This window comes from Humulus lupulus, chromosome 3, assembly GCF_963169125.1.
Source record: "Humulus lupulus chromosome 3, drHumLupu1.1, whole genome shotgun sequence".
Lineage (NCBI taxonomy): Eukaryota > Viridiplantae > Streptophyta > Magnoliopsida > Rosales > Cannabaceae > Humulus > Humulus lupulus.
The window spans coordinates 238,009,127-238,018,919 of NC_084795.1; the positions used below are offsets into that span (position 1 = coordinate 238,009,127).

Genomic DNA, 9,793 nt, shown 5'->3' on the forward strand with positions numbered 1-9,793 from the left:
TGGGATTAGTAGAATTAAGGCATTAGTTTCAATTAGTGCAAGTGGGAGTTTGTTGGGGTTTTATACCCTAATTAAAACCCAAATTCTTTGAAATCTTATTTTATTATCAATAAAAGAATATAAATCATTTTTTGACTTGGTCAATCACTTTGCTCACATGTTTTATTTTCATGATTATTTGTTTAATATAAACTTCTATTAAATCCCGAGCATATAGCTATTCTTATTTATAGTGACGCAATCACAGTGGAATATAAATATGATTATATGTTCAAAATAAGTTAGTCATATGATTAGTCAGTGCACCAGATTTACACTGACTTGTCAATCTACAATATGATCTACTTACACATTACAGTGTTATGTTCTTTCCAGAACATTAGCAAAGTAAATAAGATTGGATGTATTTGTTACATCGGACAGGACCGATATTGACAGTTCATAAGATAAGTAAACATACCGTTATTATCTATTCTAGTCATATCATATAGTTGACCATAGATCAATTCAATCTCAATTCTTAGTGGTTAGTATTCTAACTGATTGTATTATTTGAGTTCTTTGACTTGTTCGTTACCAGCTTACCCTACGGACTAGCCCATACTTACATCTTGGGAACTCGGTAGTATAATTGAGTGGGAGTGTTAATCATAGATATAAACATCTATAGCTTCTGATGAAGAAGTGAAACGATGGTTTCCTTTTAGTTTGGTGCAAGGTGTTAAATGATAGAGATTTCATTTCAGTAATTAAATTAGTTTACTGAAATATCATTTACAAGGAACTAAGTGTTTTAAGGATAAAATACAATGTGGGGCAAAATAGTATTTTAGTCCTATCTCATTGTAGACCTTCTATAGAGGATTGGGTGACAATTATGGTTGTAACAATGGGTAATTAATAGTGTATCTATATTTTTTATAGAGCGTTCTATGAATTCAAGAGTGCAATTCCAAGTCTATAGTGGAGTCACGAGGAATTAATAAGTTAGTAAACTTATTTGTTAGATTTATGATAACTTATTGGAGCTTGATTTCATAGGCCCATGATCCCTATTGTACCTTGGATAAAATCATCTAGATAGTCTCAATTAATTGATTTAATTATCTATTAGAATTATCAAAGTTGACTAGGTCAATTTTGGATAGTTTCACAGAGTTGTGTAATTTTGAGAAGAAAAGAGAAATTATGGCAGATTTATTAATTAAGATAAACTGGTATCTAAATTAATAAATAAATTTAAATCAAAGGTTCAAATTATTAATAATTAATTTGATAAAGGATTTAAATAATTATTTAATTAATTAAATCAATAGAAAATAATACAGGCCTTGTTTTTAAGTCCAATGGGCTTATAATCACATGGGAAATTTCACGGGCCTAAACCCCATGATAATTTCGACCTAGGGCTTTAAAATGGCTATTATTTTATTAATTTTTAATTAAATTAAATGGCCTAATTGAGTCTATAAAAGGAGTGCTTAGAGAGAAGTCATCAGTTAAGATTGCTGAGACGACAAATAAGTTTAATCACTGGTTTTCTGATAGTTTTAGATTCTCTCTAAACACAAGTTCTTTTCTAAGCCTCTTTGATTATTTCCTCTTCTTCTTCTCTGTATCTATCTCATGTGATTCTAAGGATACATTGGAAGGCTGTGAAGAAAATAGAAGATCGGTTCAGTTTCTTGATAATACTCTGCGACTGAGATGATACAAGAGTTAGAGAAAGTGAATGAAGGACTCTTTCATTCCGCTGCGCATACTGTAAGTATTCTATTTTTTGTTTCTCTTTGAATTCAATTTTCGAAACATGTTTTAGGCTATCTCGTATTAATTTGTTTAATATTAGATATACATAAAAATAAATAAAGATCATGTATAAGCTAATCCAACATGTCTATATATTGATGATTATTGATTTTGAGTAATGAGATGAGAGGCATAATAGAAATGAAGAGGTTAATATCTTCCACTTTCTAGATAAAGGACCTTGGTGAGGTCGATACCATTTTTTTATAAAAGAGAGAAGAAATAGTGGGGGTTATGTGTAACGACCCAACTATTCTAAACTTGGACTATTAGAAACTACTATACTAATCTTAAGAAAACGCACATATGAAAAAACCATCGCTTTATTTAAAACTATAAAGTAAAGGTTTTAATACATAAAAATCTCACTTAGGATATGGGATCCCATTGTTTTGAAAACAAAACAAAACATAGCTTAAATAAATTGGTTACATAATTAAGTGCGGAAAAATAATACATAGAAATCAAAACTAAAAGACTTAAAACTTCATCCTCGAATCGAACGCTCAATCCACCATTTCCATCTTGCCTCAATACACATCCCCAAGCTGCCAAGAACCTTTTCCGCCGCCCAACTATTTTCCTGCACATATTAAACATAAAGGAATGAGCCTAATGCCCAGCAAGGAAAATCTACTACAAGCATGAAACATAATCATACACATAAACTATAAGCTATAAGCTATAAACATATATCTATAAAGACATACATCATACAAGACTATACTATTAATGGCCATTAAAACATGTGATAAACCATCTACGTCCCCTTTCTAATATCTGAGGTAGGTTAGATCACATGGTAGGTTTATGATAACCCATCTACGTCCCCTGTCTAATATCTGAGGTAGGGTAAATCATAACCTTGAAACATAAGAAAACATAACATAACATACTATAGCATAACATATAAGCATATAATACCATCATATTTTCCTTACTGAAAACCGGGATATGAGAACAAGATCGGGACTTTGGAACACTCCTAAAAACCATAACAGAGAGGTGAGTATTTCTAAAAGAAGAAGAGAATGAACGAAACCATCTGAGAAAGCTACTTACCAAAAAGAACCTTAAGTTCAAAGAACTTAGATGCCTAACCAAGAATAAAGAGTACTGAGTTAGGATTTGAGTAGAGATAAACTATAAAAATCAATACAGAAAGGAACTAGAATAAGGGATACCTTGAATGCTTCTATGACCAAACTACACCTCGAACCGAAATATACTATAAACCTTACTTCCCAAGTGTTTATTAAGCTTATAATGATTAAGCTTATAACCCCAACCCAAGTGTTTAACACTCTAAAGTACTCCTAGCAGCTTGTAGGCTCTGAACTCAGCTTGATGAATGAAGAAATGGCTAGGTACTAGGTCCTATTTATAGAGTTCAAGAATGAAAAGATCTTCATTTAACTTGAATAAAATAATGGCTTTTTAATTGAAAAATATTTGAATAATCCTTCAGTAGAGGCTGAAGACTCGGTCAGAAAGATGTTGGACTTATCAAGAGGTTAAGAATTGAAATGAGCTCGGTTTCAAAACCATTCAAAATTTATGCCCTAGGGCCGATATATCGCCCACTATAGGCGATATATCACCTGGCTTCATATGCCCGAGGCTCGTCGAGGTTGTCATGCGAAGCTACGTGTATTTCGTATCCCCGTATGGCGATATATCGCCCCCTAGAGCTGCGATATATCGGCATACGCTGAAATATTATACACATAATTACACTTTTTTCAGCCTAATTTGAATTGAGTAAACAACCTTGACTAAGTCGTTTAATGATTTCAAAGCTGCTGGCAGGCCCTAGGATGTTCAAATATTAGTCTTAATAAACTTATTCCTCAAAAATACTTAATTCTCATTAAACACACACATGACAAGTGTTAAAATCTTATTGGGTCTATCTAAACCTTATAGTATAATAATTATCATCTCCATAATCAGTCATATTAATCAAACTTTAGGTTATAATTAATATTCTTAAACTATAGGTTAAACTTATAAAATCTACAAGTGTTACTACGAATGTCCAACTAAGTCCCGGCTTGAACCAAAATCCACAGTCATAAATATACTACAACTACTACTACTATCTAACTAGCTAAGTAAAGTTCTTGGACTCTACATTATGCCTTAAGACAAGTTCACTTTGTTCAGAAAGTGATTGGCAAGTTTAGTCATCTCAAAAATCAAAGAGGCAAAAATACCATTTGATTCAAGCATAAAACTTGAAAATAACAATGGTAGAGCAGTGACTCAATTTGAGTATGCAAGTGCATTTGGGAGTCTAATGTATGACATATGCAGTTAGTAAACTGAGTAGGTTTACTAGCAATCAAAGCATCGAACATTGGAAGGCAATTAAGAGAGTTTTAGGGTACCTAGAAAGGACCAATAATCTAAGCCTCCAATACTCAAAGTCTTCTAAGATACTTAACGGTATTCCGATGCAAGTTGGATATCTAGTGTAGGAGATAATCTCTCCACCATCGGTTGGGTGTTTAAGCTCAAAGGAGGAGTGGTTTCTTGGGGACCAAAGAAACAAATATATATTACACTCAACCATGGATAATGAGTTTAAAGCTCTAGCGACAATTGGCAAAGAGGCCAAGTGGCTTAGGGATTTCATGAGGAATATTCCAATATCCACAGATTAGGTATTGACGATCTCGATACATTGTAATATTTAAGTCACATTAGCTAGAGCCTACAATGTCATAGATTATGAGAACTTCTAGACAAATAAGTCTAAGTCAGGAATATGTGAAATAATTGATTCAAAGATGAAATCATATGTGAGAACTAGTGAGAATTTAACAGATCCGTTTACCAAATCTCTAGTGAGAGAATTGGTCAGTTCTACATATAGAAGGATGAGACTAAAACTCTTTGACAAATAGATTCCCAAATGATGGCAACCCAACTCAAATCTTGTTTACATCGAGTGTAGAGTTCAATGAGTAAGAACAAGTTGTTGATAAGGGAATAGTTGATAACATTAACGACTTAAAGTCCCATCTAGGAAAGTTAATGTTAGTTGTTGTTGGACATGAGGGTTAAGTTGTAGACTTTTAATAAAATTTAGTTGAAGAGCAACAAGCAGCTCTAAAGGTAGCAAAGATGTTGTAAGAATTTCACATATGTGAACCTAGAGGTGGTGTTGCCTCTCAAGAGAGTAGGAGTTTTCTCTCCTGATGGTTTATGAATGGATAAGCACAACGTCATGAAAAGTGTTGAGTGCGCAAAGTAGGAAATACATGAGTACTCACGTAGATGTATGTGAGATACTATCAGTTTTATCACTAGGAATGTTGGGTTCAATCTTTTAAGAATACATTAGCATTTCGATAATGTTTTGTAGTATTTTCACTAAGATAAAGCTCAAACCCAAAAGGTACTTTGTTTTATGCACCAATATTGTATGAGCTAAGAAGAGATTATTATATTTAACCAAGTCGGAGAATGTTGAGATTGGTTAAATATAATGGTTAACTTTTTTACACAATGTGGTGAAAAACACTTAACGATTTTCACTTAAGTTGAAGTGAAAATATGAGACTTTGTTGTAGGCATCTATAATTGACTTGTATGGGTCTAAAGTGATACAATGATGTATCTAAGTATGCCCAAAAAGTTTTAGAACATTTAGAGGTGTTTAAGGTCACTTTTGAGTAGTTGACACAACCTTTGTGGCGTTGCAATGCCTCCATAGAGGCGATGCGTCAACTAGGAACTTAAGCCTAAAGTTTTTGTAATTGGTCGAAAATGCTACTACATTTTTTCGCAGTATTTTTCAAAATTCTGCAATAATTTTTAAAATGCTTAAAGTTTCATTTTTTGCTCCAAATGACTAGTTTAAAAGCTCTAATCCTATTGGTTGAGCCTAATGATGATGCCTACACTATAAATATGGGTTATTAGACTTTAAAATCCTTGAATACACTTTTCAACTCTCTCTAAAAAAACTCTCTCTCTCTCTCTCTCTCTCTCTCTAGCTCTCAAGATTACTAGTTTTCTCTAAGAACTTCATCAAGAAAGCTTGACTTGCATGAAGATTCAAGACTTGTAAATCTCAATCTCATTCCATTGTAGTAGCTTCAAACAATCTCAAAGGGGAGGCTAGGAATAGAGATTTTTGAACAACAAATCTTAATGTGTGTCAAGCCTTTGTAACATCCATTGATTCACATGATGTAACTTAATTTTTCACCACAAAGGCCTATTATTTCTCTTAACTTAGTTTGTGTTATTCTTTTATTAAATCCATGGTTATATTGTGATTATTAAATGTTTCTAAATTCATGTTATCATTATATAATTATTTATTCTTTAAATATCAAGATTTACATTCATACTTTGAATATATTTATTTAACTATCAAGATTTGCATTTATACTATGAATATGGTTCTTGATTAGTCTCTAGGGTTTGAAATATTAAATTAATTTCCATTATTCATTGTTGGATTAGAAAGTGTAAGCCATAAATCCCCAATAATCGAATTCGAGTTAAGAAAAATAATAGTTTGCATAACTATGAAATTGTCTTGTAACTAAAGAACATAGCTTAAAAACAAAATAAACATAAATCTTAAGATATCTATGGCATTCCTCAATCGTTTCCTGTCCATGAGCCCCTCATGGGATACATCATACACCTTTCTAGAAACAATCTCAGCTCACCATGCCACCAAACACATTCATTTCTTGTCTGCAGGAGCAAAGTAAGGGGTGAGCTAAAAGCTCAACAAGGAAGTATACAACAACATAGCAACATTACACAGTCTCAAAACATATCATAATATAACAATCAAACCATAGCATGAAACTTTCATCATAAATGCATCAACATACAACCACGCATAAATGGGATAGAAGTTGGGAGGAATAATTGTCTTCAAAGACCACCTCGGTCACTGTTCTGGGGCAACTACTGCCAAATATCTCACCTTCCCAAATACTTGTGCCTGAGAACATTAGCATACAACATACAACATAAACTCAAGAACATAGTCCAACTTCCTTACCTTGGCGTGAGTGTCTTTGAGAGAAAAGTGGTGTGGAAAAACTTTACGTCCAAAACCTTATAATCATCAAATAACTTCTATAAATACTCAAACAAATAATTAAAGTCAACCTTTGAAGCAACCCCCAAAACCCTAGTTTAAATGTAGAAACGCCACCTCAAAATACAACTCTATTCTAGCATAGATATGAAAATAGTAAAATCCTCAAATGGTTACCTTTCCTTGTGGTTATCGAAACCTTAGTAATACCTCCTCCTATAAAGTGTTGGAAAACCCTAAGCACCAATATCATACCCCTTAGATAATCACATATATGAAGAGAATACTTAAACCAAATGGAGAATGCTTACCTCTAAAAACCTTAACTCTTCCTTTCTTTCTCTCATCTTCTCCAATTTTGCCTCTCTCTCTTTCTCTCTATGTGTGTTTCAGCCTAAGTCCTTCACTCTCTATTTATAGGCTCAAAAATTCATCAACCACATCTCCATCAAATCTCCTCATAAAACCTAATTGATTCAAATCTTTCTATTCACATGTATCTTAAACCAAACCAAATTAAAACCTAAATCATATCATCCTATGATCTAGTCCCAAATCTTGATTCTAGATATAATTCTTACTATGTTTATTCCATCAAACCCTATCTTCCCATTCATTTAAAAATCAAGCTTACAACCCCTATGATTTTCAAGAATCAAGTATGTAGACCTAATCTTTACCATGTTCATCTCTAATCTTACACAATAAATCAATGCTTAATCACCATTCAATTTGAAAATCATGGAAACTTAGATGTAAATATCTAAATAATAAATAAACAAGTAAATAGATAAATAATTAAACAAACAAATTCTAGGATATGTGTATCAAATACTATAGTGAAGTTCATCAAAGCTTTACTAAAAAAACAAATAAGTAAATAAATAATTTAATTTAATTAGTAAATAAAATTTTAAAAAACAAATAATAGAAATGATGGGTGACATATGTGGTATCAAATTTAAATGTTTATTTTATCAATCACATATACCAGCTACTTCATTATAGCAGTAAATAAGGGTCGAACCCATGAGGATTATGATCAAATTATTATTCAAATAAAGAACTAAATAGAAATTAGATAAGGGTTTTAGTTTTAAAAACTGAAAAACATAAAATGAAATAATGATCAAAGATTAAATAACTAAGGCTAAAACGATATTAAAGAAATAGTCAAGAGTTACTATCCACCTTCGACAATCAATCTATCAATAATGACAAATAATATTCCCTATTCCCAATTAATAAATATAATTCTATAAATACTTAGAGTTCAATTACATATTTATAGTAGAGTAATCATTGAATTAACAAATAAGATTATTGCATTAAACAGTTTAATTAATGATCTGGTTTATTGGAGCTTTGTATTATAGGTCCATGGTTCTCGGGTCACATATGTCCTACACTGTGAAGGGTAAGGATGTCACATGGAAGATTAATAAAGAAAATGACTAAATTGCAAAGCAATTAATTTTCCAAAGCAAGGAAATAATATGTGCTCATTATGGGCAATTAATCAATTGTGAATTAATTAATTAACTAATTAATTTTTATTTGAAAAACTTTATATTAGTTAAAATAAATATTAACCATGTTTAGATTAATATTTGGGAGAGTTTAATTATTTTCTTATTATAAGATAATTATTTAAAATAAATAGTTTTTAAGATAAGGTTAATTTTGAATTAACTGATATTTATTTTGAGAATAAATATATTATCTTATAATTAATTAAACAAATAGATGAGAAGATCAGGGATAGAGAATGAGTGGCGCCACTCATGTCTGTGCCACATCCCTGGGATTTTAATTTTGAATTTCAATTTAATTTATTTATTTATTCTTTTTTAAATGTGATTTAAAATTAAATAATTAATTGGTTATAACTGATCAGATTTAATTTAATTAATTAAATAATATTTAAATAGTTTTAAGTATCTTTATAAACCTGAAAAGAAGTGATTCTTTTCTAAGTAAGTTGTTTCTAGGTTATAAGACTCTCTCAAAAGAAAAGAAATGATAGAATTTCTATACCTGAAATTATAGAAGTTTCCATAGTCATTTCTCTTCTCAAACCTCTCTAGATCTCATGTGCTGAGTATATCTAGAGAACCTAAAAATCAACCTGTGAATCTTACGTGCCCACACACGTTCTTGTGTGTTAGAGGAACGACCTGAAAGGCTAAGGTGTGAGTTTTCATAAGGATAGGAAGATGGTTGATTTTTACTAAAAGACTCGATGATATTTGATAGGCTACGAGAAATAAACTCTAATCCTTGTATGTGTTAATTTAATGTATGTATATATGTATGATCCTAGCTGGTGTTAATATTTTTTTTAAAATCCCCTCCCCTACCTTCCATTGTGTATTTTGATTTTTTTTTTATTTAATACCAACACCTGCAAGCTTGAACCTGAGCTTGATCCATGGGAATATTATTGTGTGGGATTGTTGATGTACATTTGTCAAAAGGGTTGGGTCCCCCACACATCTCACAAACTATCTGTATCTGTCTGACTTGTGCTGAAATAGAGTTCTGCTGCAACTACTTAGTTAATTTTGCAACTTGAGTAGTTAAAGTAGTTATAGCATCTAATTCATGAACCCCTGCTACTTTTCTAGTATGAGATGCTCGCTCATCAAACCAATGGTGGTTATTCTTAGTCATTTCCTCTAGTAAATTATAGGCCCCATTAGCACTTTTGCTCATAAATGCCCCTCTTGTTGCAGAATCAATTATGGTGCGAGTAGTTTAGCACAACCCATTATAAAAATTGTGGACCAACATCCACTTCTCAATACCGTGATGAGGGCACTTTCTCAATAATTCCTTAAATATCTCCCACACTTCATACAATGACTCCCTATCGGTCTGGAAGAAGTTATTAATCTCCCCTCTTAACTT

At 31.8% G+C, this 9,793-nt stretch overlaps 1 non-coding gene across 1 annotated transcript; it reads left to right on the forward strand.

Annotated features, from left to right (window-relative positions):
• The first annotated feature begins 9,686 nt into the window (after positions 1-9,686).
• Positions 9,687-9,793, forward strand: LOC133828317 (small nucleolar RNA R71). Its single transcript, XR_009890943.1, has one exon. It is a non-coding gene; the product is annotated as a small nucleolar RNA R71 (small nucleolar RNA).